The sequence below is a fragment of the Ambystoma mexicanum genome, chromosome 6q, assembly GCF_040938575.1.
Source record: "Ambystoma mexicanum isolate Mex_15411 chromosome 6q, UKY_AmexF1_1, whole genome shotgun sequence".
Classification (NCBI taxonomy): Eukaryota; Metazoa; Chordata; class Amphibia; order Caudata; family Ambystomatidae; genus Ambystoma; species Ambystoma mexicanum.
The window spans coordinates 1,529,881,053-1,529,904,165 of NC_090937.1; positions in this window are offsets into that span (position 1 = coordinate 1,529,881,053).

Consider the following 23,113-nt stretch of genomic DNA (forward strand, 5'->3'; position numbering starts at 1 on the left):
AGATGGCGTAGTGTTTCGATTTCCCTCTGCTCACAATATCTACAGTTTTTGGTTGTCGACTGTTTTCTTCGAAAGAGGATCTCATTGGTTTTCAATAAGTTTAACCTTGCTCTCAAGAAATGGCATTTGTAACGCGCCTATACACAAGTGTTTCAAGTGTATCACATGGTTTTGTAACGATGGACTCGTCAGAATTTTTCATAACTTTGTGATAAATGCCTCAGGGCCATTGTGCGCTTTATAAATTCAAATATATAAATAAAGGTACCCATAGAGAATGGTGAGGTTGCTATCTCACGTATCTTACAACGGGGGTCAGAAACCGTTTGTAGAGGAGCTGTGTTACGAACCACCCTCTCAGGCGGATCCATAACAGAAAAAGAGCATGAGTTATTTATCGCTCGCCAGCCACAAGGCCCATTCATCGTCGGGGAAGTGGCAACCTCTGGTTTGTTATTGCAGATTAGAGGTGCTATTGCCACGGGCTCTATTATCGTGGAGCTAGAGGGAAGCTAGACCACTGCGCCCATTGGTTCTTTCTATTTAGCATCATATCTATATGAGGACTCTTGATCCGAGATGTCTCCCCTTTCCGACAAACTGTCCACTATAATATCGAAAGATGATTAAGTGGCTGGGAGAGGGGTTGTCTGCTAAGAAAATGTTGTTATTATCTTCTTCGAGCTCTGTGTCATATTTGCAACTGCGTCCCTAATTGATAGGTTTCACAAAAAAGTCCTCGATGAACTTTTGCTCATATTTTTAGCTAAATGTTTTTTTTGTTTTTTTTTATTCTTGTCGATGTTCTTTAGTTTTTGGGAGGCCTTCTTGCCTTTCTTATCAGTTTCTAACTTATCTGAGGCCTGATTAAATTAAGGTTAGGAAATAGAAGAGATCAGACCTGAGTGAGCGGAGGACCACCCTTCCCTGTTAATGCTTCATATTGCTGTCATATTGATCCAGCATTTCAAATTGAGTAAAGACTTCAGAGGATATAATCAGCCGTATATTCTGTGGGGCTTTAGAGGCAGTACTTTTTACTTTTTCCTCTGGGGCAGGTTAAGATAAACTACTTCCTGAGGAGTTTTGAAGCATGTAAATTGCTTGGGAAAGGTCTGAGTTCCCTTGTGGCTGAAGCTGTAATTTCTGTTGCAGAAAACCTCTTAGTATTGCTTCCTTAGAAGCCGCATCCACCCTTTTCTGTATCTGATAATAGTGTGGCCCTGTACCTCCGCCTTTATACCCTCTTATAGAGACACACATGAGGAGAGCAGGTGATTTAACGTGATTAAAGCTTTTTCTGATTTTTCTTGACGCTCTGTTTTCTTGTCAAAATGCGGCAGCTCAGAGTTATTATTTGTAGGACAGCAGAGACTTTTTGGTTGTTTTTGTATGGAGAGTTGAAGAGACCGAAAAAGCTGTCAAAGCATGTCCCCTTCTAACTCTTAAAACATTGTTCATGAGTGCTGGCTTGATCTTTCAAATAAGCGGACTAAATCACAATTCTTGTCTCGGGAGGATAGCTCAGGGGCAGCATGCTCACCTTGGAAGCAAGAAGACACGCAGCACCACGGGTTCCATCTCCGGTCCGCGCTTAAGTCATATATAACCTATCATATACTTTCAGAATTACTTCTGTAGCGGTATGAATCATAAGAGAACTATTTGGTTCTTTGTTTTGATCCGTAACTGGAACAGGACAAGATAGTTCAGTTGTAATAATGGTGCCATCAAAGCAGGGTCCAACGTTACCGGTAAATTTTGATGGACTTAGTCCTCCTTCTCCCCAGGTGATATGGGGAGGGGTAGGTTCCTGGCTATCTCAAACATTTCCTCTGTTGTGGTTTTGTCTGAGGGCTTGGACAGGCTACGCAGTGCGTACATAGTTTAAAGTTACCGATTTACGGTTTGTCATGGAGCAAGTATTACCAAACTAAAAACTGCTCAGCTGCTCAACTGTAGGTTACTTAGCACCTGACGTCGTGCACTGATTTTGTGCTACAAGGTGTATTCTGCTCGCAGGTAGAATGGTGAAAGCCAAACAACTGATGCTCCCGGGTAAAAGTGTAGATTGCAGAAAAAGCACAGCGCAGACTTGTATTCCTGTCAGTATCCACCACACAATCGGTCTGCTGCAAACTGCTCAACTGTAGGTGACTTAGCACCCGACGTCCGAGGATTTCACAAGGCAGAGTGAGCACGGCGAGATAACAGCATTTCACAGGGCGGGTTAAATGCAAGGCTCTCCTTTTATGTGCAGGTGCTGGTGCTAAAAACAGTCATCCTAATCCCTTTTTAAAGTGTCTGCCCCCCACCCCCCCAGACATCCCTCTTGCTCCGTATGGGGCCAGCCCCACAGTTTGAAGACCACTGTTCTAAATTGGGAAATTAATTAATAATACCTATTATCAGAGTGATGGAATTAGAATAGATTAGAAGCAGGTGGAATCAGACATATAAAGTACTATGCTTATGTTCTCCAGTGTTACCTCTGTTTAGTACTGTGATCCCAGAAGAGAGAGGAGCAATGGTTCTTTCAGTGCAGAACCTTTTTTTTTAAAGCTTTATACATACTTAATTGTTTCTAATGTATTTGACCCATCATGTTTAACTAATGTATGTGCATATATACATATACACGCGTGCGCACACAGACACACACATATTAACCTTATTGCATAACTTTAACTGTTCCAGAGGCACCTTCTGAGCAATGAAATGTAATATGCTGCTTGACATATGGTTTTGCCAGTTCTGCATGTGTTGGGTAGTTTCGTAGCTCTTGGCTGCACTGTGACAGGATTACTCCTTCTATTAAAACTAAACATATTCCCAGAACCCCTTTGTATGTTTTTTCTGATTTCTAAACATGCTTCTCTTATCCAGTCACCTTTTCCCTTCATCCTCTCCCCCACAAACCATGGCCTGGTTTACCCTAGGCGTGGTCACAGTATGCCACTATCTGGACAAGACTTGGCTCTGAAAGACCACTACAGCGTTGATGGGCAGAGTATATATGCTTCTAAACATAACAATACATCACATACTTTCATCTGGCATTCACAGGCAATCAGCTTTGCTCCTACTGGGCCAAACGGCACATTTCACTTTACTACAGCAGTAATCCCTGCAGGGGAAATAGCATGACAACCTTGATCACACCTCCTTTGTTCCACCACCCTCTAGAAATGTCCTCTGCCTGACATTGCAGCATTGTAGAGGAGACCTCATGCAGCCCACTGTTTCTTCCTGTCACCTCTTAGCATGCACCCACCCACATACCTACCCTACCCCATGCCTCCTCATAAACATCCTTCACCCTACCCCTCGCCTGCCTGAACCCAATGACTGCATACTCACACATTGTACCCCATGCCTAAATTCCTACCCACACTATGGCTACTTAGATGCCTGCCACCCATACACCCCCAATTACCCCATGCCTGCCTTCCTGCCCTATACTTGCCTACCAGGTTCCCCTACCCCAGCAATCTACCTGCCTATTTTACCCCACACACCATACCACATGACCCCATATGTCTTTAACCTACTACATGCCTGTCTACCCACTCACCCTACCACACACATGCCCACCAATCAACATAACCTTCTCCAGGCCTGCCTGCCCACCCATATATCCCATAATACCATTCACCTGCCTGAAAGGTCAAACCTGACCACCTAACGTTCATGTCTTGCAACCCACCAACCCCATGACTGTCTATGGGCTTGTCTGAAACACCCATGCCTGCTCACCCATCCATATTACCCCATACCGGATTACCGACCCTTGCATACCCACTCACCAGTGCATATCTACCCACTGCATGTCCTATATTCCCCATTGCTACCCACTGTATGCCTTTCCCATGCCTTCACAACCACATACTCTTTCTACCCCACACCTGCCTAAACATACCCACCATTCCCAATGCCTGCCGACCCACTCAAACTACCACAAACCTACCTACATGCTTTACCCATCCACTCTACACAATATTTTTCTCCACATCCCCGACCATACCCCATGCCCATCTACATGCACTTGCCTACCCGCAATCACAGACCGGCCTACCCCCACCAAACAACAGGTCTGTTGACATAATCCTGCCCACCACACCCACAGCCTGCCTACCCCACCCATTAATCCAACTCTACTGCAGGCCGGCAACCTTCACCCACTCATACAGCCCATCCCCAGATCTACCTACTAGCACCCAACCTACCCCATCTGACCTAGCTCATGACTACCCCAACTAACCACCCTTCACCCCATGCCTGACTTCTCCACTTACATTACCCCACATCTTACTTCCCCACACCAGCCTCAACCACTCTGCCCCAGCAACCCATCAACCCTACTTTCATCAACCCAATCTCTCCCCTAAAACCATCAAGATTACTTAAACAGGCCCCACCTGTGCAGTGATTGCTTGTAGAACATCTCTGCAAGTTAGTTTTGCAGACAAATAACATCAGTCCCAAGTATAGTAAGAAGAAATCTAGCCACTCTGGTGAATGGGCCAAAGTCGCAAATCCTCAGAGCGTTCGTCAAAGCTAAACACAAACACGATAGGATGGTGGATTTGCATGAAGACTTTTCCTCACGCACGAAAAGAGAGTTTGAAGTTTTGATTAAACTCAGTTTGTTTAAGGAGTAAACATCAAATAAAAAAAAAAAGAAATCTGTACAGCACAGTGAACGCGCATTATTTTATTATCTCATCACTGATTTTATGTGTCTGCCAGCAAACATGTTTAAAATTACTTGGGTACGTATGGCCAAACATTTATGGTCCTCCATAATGTACAGAGCAAGACACTCTAGACCAGCAGCACTCAGCCAAGCAAGCACCGGAGCAGAGTGCTCCGAGGACAACGCTCCAGGCTCTGTAACACCCTCTAACACAGTAGTATTCAAACTTGTTTATGCTGAGCTCCCCTTGCATAAAAGTATTGTTGCCGAGCCACCCCTTAGAGCAAACATATTGTTGCCAGACCCCCCAAGATGCCTTATCTCCATATGTCTAGATATATACAGCGGAACATCTGTTAGTTTGTTCCTCATACAATCCCATACCGATCCACCGATCTGCACCAAACTTTACAAAGTTACCTGTTAGGACCCTCTGGACATTACTGGCTACAACACATTAGGACACCCCATCCTTTTCCCCGGATGTCAGCCCCTTCACACATGAGACAGTTGACTGAAATCGGCGAAACATCTTATGTGGTCGCAGAAGCACTGGACAGGATTCCTTTTAAGCATCTCAACGCGAGGAACAAAACTCAAAGGTCTCGAAAACCATGTTTCAAGGCCCTAGGATCCACCATTTTTTAGGTATTTGCACCGGTGCCAGGGTGAGGCGACATGTGGGGAGAGCGCACAGAAGGTCCCAGTATGCTGAAGCATGCCAACTACCACCTCCCCTCCATGTCTGCTCTGTGGTATGTCAGCCAGCCACACGTGCCCATTCCCAGCACAGTTTACTTCAGGCTGCAAAGCACGTCAAGCGATAAGCGACTCACAACAGCGACCTACAGGATCATTGATTTTCAACAATTGATGAGAGTGTTATGTCTGTCTACAGAACTCATGTTGAGTACGGGTACGTTTTTGCTACTAATTCATAAAAGCATTTGCCGTACTCCCTTTACTAAAAAGACTACCGCCCCCTTTTGTGCTCCCCCACCCACTTTCTAAAAAAAACTGTTCTTTTTGGAGAGCCCAGCGCCCCTCCCCGTCAGCCAGCCACATAGTTTGAATACCACTGCAATACGCGAGGGCGCAAGAACAGCACCCTGGTTTTTCAGAAAACCATTCAAAACCAAGCTGTAATAAAAGTCAGACAATGGGTACAGAGATTGAGTAATGCTCGAGAGAAGCGCCACTTGGCTCCCCGACCCACAGCGCTGGAGCAGGGTTGGTGTAAAGTTCAGGACCTTTGAGAGCTATAACTGTATTTGAATGTTCTGCGTATGTATTTTAAGCATTGACTCCATGCAGTGCATTGAGGGGGGGTGCGCTCATTAGGGGTTGTGGTCTTAGTACAGGTTCATAGGCCATGCCCTCCAACGAGAGCCCCTCTCCCCCATAGCCCTTGCATTCAAGGACCCATGGTTAAAGAAATACCTGCGAGGGTCACTGACCCTTTAACCACATGGCTCCCTGAATGCAATGGGCTGCCTGCTGCGTGATGTCTCTTTATTCTGAAACAGGTGGAGGGCTGGGTTGGCCAGTCTCTTCTTTTATTTCTGAGTAAAGAGATAACACGCAGTGGAAGCCTTTAAACCAGCTGCATGATAGCTCTTTACTCAGAAACAAAAGAGCAACCCAGCCCTCCACCTGTTTCTGAATAAAGAGACATCACGCCGCTGGTTAAGACGAAGCACTGCTCGCTTACACGGCTGACTTAAAGGTGTCAGCATTTCGGATTGGAAAAAAGAAAAGGCGATACCTTTTCTTTTTTCCAATCCGAAATGCTGACACCTGCAGGCAGCCGTGTAACCGAGCAGCACTCAGCTAACTGGCTGCCAGAGAGGTCGGCAGGGCTGGGACTAGTCAGGGTGAGCCCCCTCAGGAGTCCATCTCAGAGACTGCTAGCGCCGGCCCACTGACAGCCCTGACTCCATGCCACCGAGAAATCACTGTTACAGAGCTTTGGTTTCCCTGTGAAAAGCATTTGTGTCAAGTGCTTAGACCAAGACTACAACTCCCAGAATACTTTGTTACACGAAACCTAGGAAGGAGCTAGTGGTGTTCTGGATTATTTATGTCTCTGCCTGCCGCGATCATCAGTGGAAAGGCCGTACGTTAGAACAAGTACACAAGCAAGCCCAGAGGCGTAACTAATTATGTTTGTAGCTGTTGTCCCCAATCTAGTTAAGCCCTTGTCTACCGAAGTGTTTTACACAGCCTTTTGGCAATGGTTTCTACTGAAATCCCATTTAAACAAAAAATTACCACTCAAAATTACACCAGTGGGTTACTTTAGTATTTTTAACGCTGCCACCACTGAGGCACGTATGGAGTTAAAGTCATATGGGACAAGAGGGTAAGCATATATATTACTCCACGCATCAGAACGACACTTTTCCTACTTAGCACTTTTCTTTTGCAAACCATCAGTAACCGAGACTACATCACCCATAATACATTTCTTTATTAAAGGCAAGCCAGGGAGTAGGAAACAAGTGTCCTAGTGACATCACACCATCCGTTCAATGTACCTAGCATTAACGCTGTGCTGTAGATCTGCAGCACAACTGTTAGCAACAGTGTGTATTTCAAGTGAAATCCAAAGCCACAAGCTCTGCCCCCTGCTCCTCATTTCCCTCCTCCTGCCTGGGGATGTGTTAAGAAGAGCTCCTCGGCGGCGCTGGGAGTGGCACAGCTGGCACTGAAAGGAAAGCCGCACAGGACCTTGCGAGGAGTGTGAGTACGCATGCCTTTAAATTGGGCACATTTTCGTAGTGGGTGGGTGATGCTAGTAACAGCACTCATTTTATTTTACAAAGTGAGTTCTTCTAGGTCCCAGCCCTTTCTTGCCGGTGTTCTATTTCTAAAGAAGTCGCAGGTTCTCTGGGAGAGGCAGGCGCTGTGCTTTAATCTTTTAATGGCATGCATTCGCTCTGCCCATGCTTCTCGCTAGATGCAAGTAACAGCCCTGCCATCGGTTTACTTTAATGCAGCAGTGCAGGTGTACACGTGGAAGTGCCTAGTGTCAATCAAAGTAAAGTGCATTATAATGGGGCGGTTTAGTAGCCACGTGTGTGCCTTCTCTGGAAAAATGTCTTTATTTCATTTCTGTTCTATCGTAGACCTCAAGCATCTTTAGTTCTGAGTTATTGATGAGGTCAAGAGATTCGTTTTATTTGCTGTTTACTTTTCACAACGTGGGGGGGGGGGCAGGTGTTGCGGCGTAGGTCTGTAGACTTTATATTGGATTTTTCACCAACCTATGGGTTCCTGAATCCTATTGAGCACGCTTTGTGTTCCTCTTCATTGAACACATGGGGTCAGGAGACCATATTGATAGAGATACTGGTTACTGAGATTGTTTATCAGGGTGATGATAGCCTGGTTTATTAAGATAGAGACTTATTAGAGAGATTGTTTGGATGGGTGATCATAGCATGGTTTGTTAATTGAGATACGGATTACAGAGATTGTTTATAGGGGTGATACTAGCTAGTTTTTTAATGGAAATACTGATTAGAGAGATTGTTTGGAGGGCTGATCATAGCATGGTTTATTGAGACGCTGATCAGAAAGATTGTTTATGGAGGTGATCATAGCCTGTTTATTAATGGAGATACTGATTAGAGAGATAATTCGGAGGGGTGATCACAGACTGGTATATTAATTGAGATACTGATTACAGAGATTGTTTATACGGGTGATCATAGCCTGGTTTTTAATGGAAATACTGATTAGAGAGATTGTTTGGAGGGGTGATCATAGCCTGGTATATTAATTGAGATACTGATTACAGAGATTGTTTATACGGGTGATCATAGCCTGGTTTTTAATGGAAATACTGATTAGAGAGATCGTTTGGAGGGGTGATCATAGCCTGGTATATTAATTGAGATACTGATTACAGAGATTGTTTATACGGGTGATCATAGCCTGGTTTTTAATGGAAATACTGATTAGAGAGATCGTTTGGAGGGGTGATCATAGCCTGGTATATTAATTGAGATACTGATTACAGAGATTGTTTATACGGGTGATCATAGCCTGGTTTTTAATGGAAATACTGATTAGAGAGATCGTTTGGAGGGGTGATCATAGCCTGGTATATTAATTGAGATACTGATTACAGAGATTGTTTATACGGGTGATCATAGCCTGGTTTTTAATGGAAATACTGATTAGAGAGATCGTTTGGAGGGGTGATCATAGCCTGGTTTATTAATTGAGATACTGATTACAGAGATTGGTTTTTTAAAATTATTTTCTTTATTGACATTTCACAAGAACAACAACTTCAAACCAATCCCCAATCCTCCCTCTCCCCCCCTCCTCCCCACATGGCACGTAAATATTCCACATATCTTAAGACGGACCAAAGTACACGGAAAATGAATCACCTAATGCGACAATGTAAAGTGTACACCACATTGAGGCAGATCCCAAAACCCACATAGCATGAGAGAAACACAAGTCAGTACGACCCCCCTCTCTCTCCCAACGTTCAAATAGTCCAGGGTACTCCAAAGTACACATCGGTCGGGCCCCTCAGTCTGGCGATGATGAAGTTGAAAACTCCCCCGATGGTGCGGTGCCTGACCCCCCCGCCGCTCCCATCAAGGAGGTATGACGTATATGCATCCCACATTCTAGTGTCACCCCAGTTCCTCCCTTTCACCACTCCCCATCTCACTTCCATATCGTTGCAGTGCATAATATCCTGAGCCCATTGGGTAATCGTTGGAGCGGTGCTCTTACCCCACCCCATAGCAACCCTGCGCTTGACCAAGATCAACAAAAGACTTATCAGCTTACGAAACCTCTTCGGTACCTGAGCAGTGTATCCCAGCAAGCCCATCACCGTATCCGGAGTGTACCGCTGACCCACGATCTGCCCTATCACATCAAACACTCCGCCCCAAAATTAAAGCGATGCACAATCCCACGCAACATGGAGGAATCCTGCAGGCTCATAACCACACCTAATACAGACCTGTGAGGGAAATACTGATGCAATCGATCCGGAGAATAATAATATTGATGCAGGAATTTAAAATGGACAAGTTTAAAACTGGTGTTAATAGCCCCTTTTCTCGTACCTTCACAACAATACAACAATGTCTCCTCCGAAATCTCCCTACCCAGCAGATTTTCCCAGTCCACCTTTGAAGACATTACAGACAGTGACCTGCTCTCCGACCCCACTGCGTAAAGCTCTGAAATCAATCCCAGACCCTGGTCTCCTCTTACCACCCTGTCTAACAGTTCCGCCGCCTGGGGCTGCTCTGGAAAGGTCGGAAAGAGCCACTGCAGTGCCACCCGGAGCCTGTAGTACAGAAATATATCAAGTGCCGATAGAGCCCCCATACCCTTCAGCTGATCAATAGTGATAAATTTACCATCCGGGAACAAATCTGCAAATTTGGATAGACCCACCCGTTTTGTCATGGCAACATAGCTTGTCTCACTAGTCACGGGCACCCCAGGGATAAATATAACCGGGAGTTCTGGTGAATAAAGTATACCATCCCTGGGCGCATGCTCTAACCGAGACCAAGCTCTGCACGTCAACTCCACCAAGTTTCGAGCCACCCCAGAGCGAACCCAAGCCGTCAGAATAACCGACCTCAGCTATGCCGGGGATGCAATTGACCGCTCTACCTCAACATGCCTATGTTCAGCCACCAGCCCATACCAGTACCTTAGATAGCTAGCTTGAGCCACGTAGTAATATAATTCAAAGTCGGGCAGTGCCAGACCCCCCCTGCGGACAGGTGCAGAGAGCTTGTCCCATGCAACTCGCGCTTGCTTCCCAGCCCAATGAAATCGAGTCACTGTTGATTTGAGGTCTTGAAAGAATTTCTTAGGTATCCGAATGGGAACATTGAAAAACACGTATAAAAATTGGGACAAATTGGTCATCTTAACTACCGAGACCCTACCAAACAGGTTAAGCGGGAGCGAAGCCCACCTTTGCATCGCTTCCTCAACCTGCTGCAGCACCGCTCAATAGTTACTGCAGAACACCTCGCCTTTGAACCTGGCCAAGGTCATTCCCAAGTACTGAGTATTATGCATATGCCACTGAAACCCCCACCCATCTTGCAAACGATCCAGCCCTTCCGTCAAAGGGAAAATCACCGACTTAGCAGGGTTCACCTTCAGCCCGAGAGTTCACCAAATTGCCGAATATCTAACATGACTGGGTTCAGATTAACCTCAGGGTGGCACAGGAACAAGACCATATCATCCGCATACAGTGAAATCACCACTTTATGGGTATGCAATTGAATCCCCCTATGAATATGAAACTCCCTCACTCTCTCGGCCCAAGGCTCTATCGCCAGAGCGAACAATAAGGGGGACAGATGGCACCCCTGGCGCGTTCCCCTTTCCAGCGGAATTAGTGCTGTCATCTTCCCATTAACCTTTACTCTTGTGACCGGTTTTTCATATAAAAGAGATACTAAAGCCAGGAAGGATCCCCCAGACCCAATCTATGCAAGACCGCGAATAAGAACAGCCACTCAATAGAATCAAAAGCCTTAGTGGCATCCAATAAGACTGCAACAGCTGGGTCCGTACACGGCAGGGCAGCCATCAGCCCAAGCATTCGCCTCAAACCAAACGACATTGACCGCCCAGGGATAAAGCCCGCTTGACCTAACCAGCGTAGGCATTAGCGGTGCCAAACGGGTCGCTAGGACCATGGCCAGGATTTTATTATCCAAGTTAATCAGGGATATCGGGCGATACGAGGAACAATCCCCCTCAGGCTTTCCCGGTTTCAATAGCACCACCACCAAAGCCTCCCTGAGAGATTCCGGTAGCCGACCTGTAGTCACCGCCTCTTGGTATACCCGCAGCAGATAGGGAGCTAATTTGTCAACAAAACATATATAAAACTCAGAAGTAAACCCGTCTATGTCCGGGGATTTCCCATTAGGCAGCGACTTTTTGGCCTCCTTCACCTCAGCTAATGTCACCGGCCTGTTTAGCCACTCCCTCTGTTCCTCCGAGCACCAAAACAAGCCCACCTGATCGAGGTATGCTTTTATATCTGCCTGCGAGGCACGGGACTGGGCAGCATACACACGAGTGTAAAATATATGGAACTCACGAAGTATCACCTCATCCTTGAAATGATTCTCCCCTACTCATCCGTGATTACCGCCACTCTTCCTCCCGAGGTGCTTAAGCGCGTGACCTGAGCCAGCGACCTACCCGGAGCCTGACCCTCACCATATCTCTGAGGGGCCGACCTGTCCCATAGATACTTAATCTACCGCTGGGCCAAGGTACGTAATTCCTGAAGGTTCCTCATTATCTCTCCCTGCTGAAGTTTGGAAGGGATAGAAGCAGCCCCCTGCAAGGCGCGTATCTCCTCTTCCTTCTTCACCAAATCCTTATGTACCCTTTTCAGCATACCTGCCTCTTTAGCAATGCACTCCTCCCGTATCACACATTTAAACACTTCCCACAGGACACCCACCGAGGACACCGATCCCTCATTCACCTCAAAATAATTATCAATAGCATTTCCTAGTTCCTCTCTAAAAACTATATCCGTAAGCTCGTCACTTTTGAATCTCCGTGGCGGCCTCCCCTCGGCCCGCCCCCTCAACCGGACAGCTAATGCAACCGGAGCATGATCAGAGAGAGTGTGAGCCAAAACCTCCACCTCGGTCGTCTGTCCCAAAAGACTTTCAGACACCAGGAAGTAATCCAGTCGCGCAGCCGAATTGTGTGGCGCAGAGTAGTGAGTATATTGATTCACCCCCAGATTCCGCACTCTCCAAACATCTGCCAATTGCCACACGTCCTGCATGCCTCAAAGTTTAACAGAGCACCTACTATATAAACGCGGGTGCTGCACCGTCCGATCCGGGCAGGGTCCAACACTGCATTAAAGACCCCCACCCATAGTACCTCCACTGCAGGCATATCCACCAATTGCCGTTCAACCCACTCCAGCGATCCAGCTGTGTCCTGATTAGGGCCTTAATAACAAATACACGTATATAGCCTCCCTTGAACGATCCCTGGACTATAAGTGCCTCCCCTCCTGATCCCTCAGCACCTTGGTCAATCGGAACCCCACAAACTGTGCACTAGAATTCACACCCCTCTAGAGAAGGAGGAATATGAAGAAAAATACCTGTGGCACCCCCAGCATTTACCAAACTTGTTTCCGAGTCTACCATCAAGTGGGTTTCCTGGAGAAAGGCCACCTCCACCTGATGATGCTACAAGTATTGCAGCACCTTTCGGCATTTCGGTGGATTATTAAGGCCCCTCACATTCCAGGTCAAAAGTTTAAGTGTCACCATTGTCAAGCATCCCAGAGCCTACCGTGCATGTACCAACCGACCTCCCACAGACTTGTGTTTCACGTGCAATTGCCCCCCTCCCTCCCCCTTTCAACAACTCCCCAACTTCCATACCCCCTCCCCTACCGACAACCCCCCAACTTGTCGCTGCCTTCCCAAGCCTCGACCCTCTCGACCACCCTCCCCACAACCCCCCCTTCATGCCAGATACCCCAACCCTCCAGCAATGCAATCACCCACAACATAATCAGTCAGCTTTCGCGCTGGGGGGAGCTACCAGCCCGACCCTCCGGCACCTTACTGTAGATTCCCCGACTCCTCCCTCAGAATCCCAACCCAAAGATCATGCCAGCCCCAATGTTCCAAGATCAAACATATTTCGGCCCCCTCATCAGACCAAATTATTGACTCACAGACCAGGTTCTTCCGGCAACATATCCAAAAAGAATGCCGCTTCCCCAGGAGTTTGAAAAAAGAGCGGCTTGCTCTTATGCTCCACCTGGAGCTTGGCGGGGTATAGCATGGCATATTGCATATTCTTATCTCTCAGCCACTTCTTCACATCCAAAAAAGTCTTCCGGACAGCCTGCCCCTTATCCGAAAAATATGGGAAGAACCTGATGACATCCCCTTAATAAGTCACATTGCCTTTCTCCCTCGTCTCGGAGCACGGTATCCCTATCTCGATAGTTCAGCAGGCGATCTATCAATGGCCTCGGCGGGGCTCCCGGAACCGGCCTTCTTCCACTAGGGATCCTATGAGCCCTCTCCACCACACATATCGAGGAGAACCCCTCCGAGCCCAGCGCCTCCTTCAGTATACCTTCAACCAGGCCTTCCATGTCCCTCTGGTCCACCGATTCTGCCAGGCCCACAACCCTAACGTTGTGTCTCCTCAACCGTGACTCAAAGTCCTCCTGTTTCTCCCTGAGCTCTTTCAGGGCCCTTTGTACCTCAGCCATTGCTCCTGACACTGAGTTTGCAACGTCCTCCACTCCGGATATCCATCACTCCGCCTCGTCCAGCCTCTCCCCATGTTTATCCAATCGGACCTGCATGTGATCCACCTTGCAGGTCAACGTGTCCAGCTTCCCATCAGGGGACTGTATACCGGATTGTAGCTGCGTGAACATGACCTTAATGTCCTGAAACGCGGAGGAGGGGTCTGTTCCTGACACTGGGGCACACTGCTCTGATAAATCCATCATTGCTCCGCTAGGTTTGCCTTGGCCTGGTGCTTCAAAATGCAGTTTGGTTTGGTGCTTACCACTCTTGCCCGACTTTGACATATTGCATAAATGGGAAGGAGGAGGAGGGCAAAGGTACATGCAACAGGAAGTGTTTCTGACTCGAGGATCTCTCTCACGCCGCCAGCTCCCCCTCAGTGCCACCTATATTCCAGATGGTTCTCCCCTCATTCAGTTCTGAAAGCCTAGCTACTCGTCAAGGGGAAGACAGGGTCGAGGCAGCCACAGCACCATGAGCATACAATGCACAGTCTGTGGGCGAAGCAATGACTTCAGACATATAAAATCCCCCGAACACGGGAGATCACACAGGCCCAGCTTCACGAAGTCCAGCCTGCCAATCTCGCAAGGCCTCGCCAAATCAATCCATTTGTGCGCAGCGTCTCCGAGCTCCGGGGAGCGCCAGGGCCTCACCTGCCGCCGAGCCCAGTCTGCTCAGATGTATCACAGAGCCCGCCGGGGGCCCCCACCGATCGCGCCTGTCCTCCCTGGCGCCTGCACCCCTCCGCTGCAGACAGCCGCTCCCAAGGGATCCAGGAGGGGAACGCGGGCCCAGCCAGCCGAGCACCGGCCCGTGCCTCCGATGAGCACTCACCACTAGAGCGCTCCTCCACTCTGAAAAGCCCCTCCAGGTTAGCGCTCCACCAGGCCAACATACGGCAGGGACCCCCGTGGGTAGGCTCCGGCAGCAGATCTGCACCGCTGCACCTCCACTGCAGCAGGCAGGATCCTTCCCGCCAGGCTCGTCCCGTGGCACCTCCCCCCGATAGGATTCCTCCGGGGCCTCGCACAACTGCACTCCTTCTCTGCCCGGCAGCCGCAGCGTTCCCACCGCTCTGCCGCCTCCAAGCACAGGACGGCCCCACCAGACCTGCACCAGCAGTCCGCAATCAGGGGCAAGTGCTTCTCTCCTATGCTGAACGGGACAGCGCGCTCCTCCACAGGCAGGTCTCCCGTGCGGCGGCATCACCCCTCCAGGTCTGCCCCTCCTCCGCTCCTCGCCAGGGCCCCCGTCTCCAGTCCGGAGCCGTACCCTCGCCAGCAATCTCGAACCAGGGGCACAAAGGCTCCAAACGTCGGGGCACCACAACAGGGTGCCAAAATATCCCCAGAGTCGGCAGGATTTTTTCTGGATTGCCAGGGGTGCCGGAGAGCTTCACAGACCTGTGGCCATATTGGTCGGGCTCTCGAGCGCCCCCCTACAGAGATTATTTATAGGAGTGATTATAGCCTTTTTTATAATGAGATACTGATTATAGAGATCGTTTGTAGGGATGGTTGTAGCCTGGTTTAATAATTGAGATACTGATTAGAGAGATTGTTTATAGGGGTGATTATAGCCTATTTTATAATGGAGATACTGATTATAGGGATCGTTTGTATGGGAGATCATAGCCTGCTTTATTAAGAGATACAGATTAGAGAGATTGTTTATAAAGGCAATCATAGACTTTGAAGCTAAAAGAGACACTAATTAGAGAGATTGTTTACAAGGGTGATCATAGCTGGTGTTGCTTACAGTAGTGATTAGAGAGATTGTTTACAGATTGTTTACAGAGGTGATCATAGCTTGTGTTGCTATAACACTTATCAGAGACAATAGTGCAGAGGAGATTGGCTCATAAACTTGAAATTACAATGGAGGTAATTTTAGGTTTTGAAATAGATGTAAAATGCAGGCAAAATCGCCTTTACGCCTTCCTTTTGCACTTTGCAGTGCACATTGAGTAAATGCTGCCTTTCATTTACACATGGGAGGCAGCTTTTACAGTGGATGCCTAAGGAACCCGTCTGCTTTTAGCTGCTGTAAAAAAAAAGGTGAATTCCATAGGCGTGCAATGCCCTTATACCAGCGTAAAAATATCATGGTGGCATAAATGCATGCAGAATTCCATGGCGGAGGGGAAAGAACAGTTCAGCTCCGTACTCCAGCTCCACCATACGTAAATACATGAATACAAACCGACGAATATATGGAGTGTTATGCATGCTTTTTACGTAAGGTAGGCAGCGCTTATAATGGATTTCCATTGAATTTGCCTGATTTTTGCCGTATGGAAAAACCTGCCAGATTCCATAGGAATTCATTGATGTTATGCCAGCATTAACATGCTGGTAAAAATAGTATGCCGAGAAGGCACACTGTACTCTTGAAAGGCATTGATCGAAATGAGTGGGAACGGTCGGGAATGGTGTTCCACTTCTTTTATTTCTTTCAGTTTACCATTCCTATACTTTTTACAACCATATTCACCATTCTATACAGAGGATTTGTCCATTCATGTCCCTGTGCAAGTTTAGAGTTGGAATAGGAGCCTTAGTTACTAGTAACTTAGACTATTGCAATGCCCCGGCTGCCACACCTTGTCACATGTTGCACTAGGCTTCCGCCTACCCTCTTCCCTGCCGAGACCACAGTTCCACTACTTTTTTCGGTACCCTTCTACCACTGTTGAAAGGTTAATTACTGTAAGGGGTATGGGTTTTGCAACTGGCCCGAGAGTTGGGATACTGCGATGAGCTTGTGGTGGTTTGTTTTTAGAGTTCTATTGGAAAACCTTTCTTCAATAGGCAGCCAGTCGCTCTGCCATATGTTCATGTAAGATTGAATATCTATAGAGGACCATTACTAGGTATCTGTACCTCTAACAAATATTTTGAAAAAAATTGCAAATGCCAAAGTGAAAGGTGCCACACTGATATTCAGAGCAATGCAGCTGGCACCATTTCAATTAGTTATGAACACATCCACCTACATCACATCATCTAGGAGACTAGGAGAAGCCGGCATCCCATAAGGAAAACGACTTTCATGAGAGATCTTTCAAACAGGAAAGTCATCTCCACATTGTAGCTATGCCAGTGCTAAGCGGAGGAATGGGGAAATGGAACTAAATTGACCAATCATGTGTCAGTGCTTTCGGAACGGTCATGACTTCCAATGGGGGGATCTGATTTGATGTGGTACATTAATATTGCTCATCCCTGGGCTCTAAAGAGTGTCGCGGAGCAGAGCAGCTATTTCAGTGGCGGGGCAGAACCCGCCCGAGTGTGCTAAGAACCATTGAGTGAGACAAAGTCACTTGAATATATTTATAGATAGCATAATCATCTAGGAGAACTGGTAGATCCGAAAAGGTTCATTAAAGGATTTCATTAATAAATTCTTCTGCAATTTCAGATTTCCAGTATCTAAGGTTGGGCAGGTTCCATGGGTTCAGGGAAGTGACTTGATGGATGATGTATTCTGTGTTGTGAGCAGAACGAGGTTATGGCAGATAAAGTCACAGGTCCACAGCACTTGTATATCAAATAAAGGAATCAAGCACCAAGGCTGCAGGTGTCCGGGTGGTGTGGGTATACTGCTGGTATAGATCCACAAGGTAAGTTAAAGAGAACAAAGGAAGTCCCAGTCTCTCTGCGCCAAGGAATTGGAATTTATTAGAAATGCGAAAAAACGCCTGACACGTGTTTCAAGCTGTGTACAGCTCTTCATCAGAGGCTTGAATTACAGCAATTAGTCTTCACAATTATAACGTAGGACAATGCCAGGATAAATTCTCAAACTGCCTCGCAATTGCGGAAGGCGCGGCGCTCGTAAGTTTGTGTCTGCTCAGAATTCCATTGTGTGTTGTGTTTGGCCTTTGCTTTTCTGCTTGCATGTAGACATCCCTCTATTGTTTTCCAGATGTCTGTGCGAGATCTTCCTTCCCTGTATCTGGCAGTCCACTCTTCGTGTACGGAGTGAGAGTACCTGCTCCTGTGTAATTGCTTTGCGCTGGGCCCTGCAAAATCTATATGGACCGATGTGTTTATTGTATTTAATTTCAAAGGTTTTGGAGCAATACTTTGCGGGACTGTCTCTTCAAAGAGCAGCCATGCATACACATGCTTATGAAATTAGGTTAGGATGAAGACCCATGAATGTCTTTGCGTGTGCAGGGTCACACACCAATAGACTAAGCAGGCAAAGGTCACACACCAATAGTCTAAGCAGGCAAAGGTTACACACCAATAGACTAAGCAGGCAAAGGTCACACACCAATAGTCTAAGCAGGCAAAGGTTACACACCAATAGACTAAGCAGGCAAAGGTCAAAGCAGGCAAAGGTTACACACCAATAGACTAAGCAGGCAAAGGTCACACACCAATAGTCTAAGCAGGCAAAGGTTACACACCAATAGACTAAGCAGGCAAAGGTCACACACCAATAGACTAAGCAGGCAAAGGTCACACACCAATAGTCTAAGCAGGCAAAGGTCACACACCAATAGACTAAGCAGGCAAAGGTCACACACCAATAGACTAAGCAGGCAAAGGTCACACACCAATAGTCTAAGCAGGCAAAGGTTACACACCAATAGACTAAGCAGGCAAAGCTTACACACCAATAGACTAAGCAGGCAAAGGTCACACACCAATAGTCTAAGCAGGCAAAGGTCACACACCAATAGACTAAGCAGGCAAAGGTTACACACCAATAGACTAAGCAGGCAAAGGTCACACACCAATAGTCTAAGCAGGCAAAGGTCACACACCAATAGACTAAGCAGGCAAAGGTTACACACCAATAGACTAAGCAGGCAAAGGTCACACACCAATAGTCTAAGCAGGCAAAGTTTACACACCAATAGACTAAGCAGGCAAAGGTTACACACCAATAGACTAAGCAGGCAAAGGTCACACACCAATAGTCTAAGCAGGCAAAGGTTACACACCAATAGACTAAGCAGGCAAAGGTCACACACCAATAGTCTAAGCAGGCAGAGGTCACACACCAATAGACTAAGCAGGCAGAGGTCACACACCAATAGACTAAGCAGGCAGAGGTCACACACCAATAGTCTAAGCAGGCAAAGGTCACACACCAATAGACTAAGCAGGCAGAGGTCACACACCAATAGACTAAGCAGGCAGAGGTCACACACCAATAGACTAAGCAGGCAAAGGTCACACACCAATAGTCTAAGCAGGCAAAGGTTACACACCAATAGACTAAGCAGGCAAAGGTCACACACCAATAGTCTAAGCAGGCAAAGGTCACACACCAATAGACTAAGCAGGCAAAGGTCACACACCAATAGTCTAAGCAGGCAAAGGTCACACACCAATAGACTAAGCAGGCAAAGGTCACACACCAATAGTCTAAGCAGGCAAAGGTCACACACCAATAGACTAAGCAGGCAAAGGTTACACACCAATAGACTAAGCAGGCAAAGGTCACACACCAATAGTCTAAGCAGGCAAAGGTCACACACCAATAGACTAAGCAGGCAAAGGTCACACACCAATAGACTAAGCAGGCAAAGGTCACACACCAATAGTCTAAGCAGGCAAAGGTCACACACCAATAGACTAAGCAGGCAAAGGTCACACACCAATAGACTAAGCAGGCAAAGGTCACACACCAATAGTCTAAGCAGGCAAAGGTCACACACCAATAGTCTAAGCAGGCAAAGGTCACACACCAATAGTCTAAGCAGGCAAAGGTCACATACCAATAGACTAAGCAGGCAAAGGTCACACACCAATAGTCTAAGCAGGCAAAGGTCACACACCAATAGACTAAGCAGGCAAAGGTCACACACCAATAGTCTAAGCAGGCAAAGGTCACACACCAATAGACTAAGCAGGCAAAGGTCACACACCAATAGTCTAAGCAGGCAAAGGTTACACACCAATAGACTAAGCAGGCAAAGGTCACACACCAATAGACTAAGCAGGCAAAGGTCACACACCAATAGTCTAAGCAGGCACAGGTCACACACCAATAGACTAAGCAGGCAAAGGTCACACACCAATAGTCTAAGCAGGCAAAGGTCACATACCAATAGACTAAGCAGGCAAAGGTCACACACCAATAGTCAAAGCAGGCAAAGGTCACACACCAATAGTCTAAGCAGGCAAAGGTCACACACCAATAGTCTAAGCAGGCAAATGTCACACACCAATAGACTAAGCAGGCAAAGGTCACACACCAATAGTCTAAGCAGGCAAAGGTCACACACCAATAGACTAAGCAGGCAAAGGTCACACACCAATAGTCAAAGCAGGCAAAGGTCACACACCAATAGTCTAAGCAGGCAAAGGTCACACACCAATAGTCTAAGCAGGCAAAGGTCACACACCAATAGACTAAGCAGGCAAAGGTCACACACCAACAGGCAAAGGTCACACACCAATAGACTAAGCAGGCAAAGGTCACACACCAATAGTCAAAGCAGGCAAAGGTCACATACCAATAGACTAAGCAGGCAAAGGTCACACACCAAGGGTCAAAGCAGGCAAACGTCACAACAGTCATAACTGGTATAGTTAACCGACATGAGGTTAACTATGCAAATAATAGCAATAATTATGTAAAAGTCATTTTTGACCTCTTTTGAGCCAATCGGAATGCTCAGAATGTAGTCAATAAATGCAGACATTGACTGCATTCCAAAAATGTCGCCTTCAAAAGACTGCGATATGGGCTTACTGGGCATCCAAGAATTGACAATGCAAATTCCCAACAAAGGTTCTTTAAGCAAGACACTCTCTCTGCCAGTATCTTTTTTACACTGTACCTTCACAGTGACAGCCAAAATCCAATTGTGAAAGTTAAAATAGGGAAACAACGCTTTTACGTTTTTTGTTTTTATCGAGAAAACTTAATTTTAAAACCAATTAATGCTCATGCTAAAAGCGTCTCAGTTCAATAGACCGTGGAATTGAAGAGTTTGCTTCCTAAAGAAAACCATGTTCTTTAAATACTACAAATAAAAGCACATTCATTTATTTAGCCTGTTTTATCCAGTTACTTTACTCAATGTTTTTGACTATGCCACCACAACTCCAAAACCCCTATTGCTATTATCACCATGTGCTAATGGTCTCCTGGGCCTTGGGAGGAATCATTATCATATGGCATAATAATGATGTGTTATTTATATAGCGCCTTAATCCAAAGCGCTTTACAGAGAACATATTTACATACAATATCACCCACCCGAAATTGGTACTCATTTATCAACCTCGGAAGGATGAAAGGCTGAGTTGGCCTTGCAGGGGATTCGAACCTGTGACCTGCAGATCACGCTTAGATCACAGCAGCGAGCGCTCAACCCGCTGAGCTATCTTACCGGCAATGACGCCCTACGTCAACATATGGCCCTCTTTTTCGCTTCAGGTCATAACTTAAGGGTGTTTCATTATCCCATGATCATGACCCCTTCCTCAGTCTAAAAGTCTATATTAATATGTCAGGAGGAGACATGTAGGATGGCCAATAGAGGCAGGTTTGAGCTCATCAGTATCGTGTGGGGGCTGATTATCAGATAGAAAATACTAAATATGAAAGAGGTACTAAGGTCCTTGATGAACTGCACAGAAGGGGACACGTCGAGGGAGAGAATGTAGGAGGGACTGGGTTGTTTGTATAAGCTGTGCGGCCCCTTGCGGGAGGATGTGTTGGGAATATTTACGTTGGGGGCTGAGGATCTCAGAGGCAATTAGTTTCTGTTGATCACAGTATTCCCTTTTCCAAAATACTGATGAATGTTGTTACAATAATCTTTCCAAAATCCCTTAGGAATGGCACAGCAATACCTATTGATGCTGAGGTTGTTCTCAATCAGATTGTGTTCAATTTTCATGACTTTAATCAGAGTTCACCTCTCTTGCTCAATTTTTGGCAAAGCCAGTGAACAAATATGGGCGGTATCATGATTTGGACAGTCGGAAAGTTATTTTGTGTGACCCATCCACTTCGTTCAGCGAGTAAAACGAAACAAAAGCTAAACTGCTAATGAACTGTGGTGTCGCGCAGCAATAACACTGGCTTGTAATCTGCCCCATGTTCCCATGATTCCATCGGAAGACAAGATGACAGAACGACGCTTCCTTTGCAAGGCTGGTGTGTCTGGGGAGTGTTTCCACCAGGACTTGGGCCTCAGGAGAAAGTAGAACTCCCTCATGCCTGCCTCATACTTCCTACACCATGGGCATTTGATGGAAATCATTGGCGGTGGCAGAAGAATAGGGGCTGTTGCTGGCAAGTGGGCAAGTGCTGTGGAATCTCAGTCACTGCTTGCTGAAAGGACAAGCAGGAGATCAGGTGATGGAGTACTTTGAGATGGGGTGTGTATCTGGGTTTTTGTTGGAAATCCTTAACAATTGATAATGTTTCTGGGCATTGGGGGCTATCCTTGGCAGGGCTCTATATTCCTAGATTGACAGATTGTTTTTCCACAGTTTTTTGCCGAATACTTTTGGCTGTCAAAGCAAATTGAATATTTTTAATATTTGGGGGCGGGGGGTTCCCCCAAAGCACCTTCCCTATTAGCTAGTCCCTACTCCCCACTCCCCCTACCTCTCATATCACCTTACCCCACCCATATTTTTGATGAGTTTTTTCAGCCGAACATTTTCAGTAAAAACCTTCGTGAAAAAAAGCTTGCCGGTGTCACAACTTGTACCCTTGCCAATAGTGAACGCTTCTGGACATTTTATGGAAATTCATGTCAATAGGGCGTGTATTTGGAGGATGTTTAGTAAGCATTAGCAATAGGATAATGTTTTAAACACATGAAGGCCATCCCTGGCAATGGGGAAAATAGAGGGGCCTTTCATGGCCATCCTTGGCGATGGGGCAGGCAGCTGAGCAATTGACTCCATCCTTGGTGATGCAGCAGGTATCTGGGCAGTTTGCGATATTGGCTGACAGGGTGACAAGGGTCTTGGCATTTCATGGCAACCTTTGGCAATGGTACACGCCTTTGGGAATATGGTGGACAGCTTTGGCAGTGGCATACGTATCTGGGAAATTGATGGAACCCATGGAAATTGGGCAAGTACCT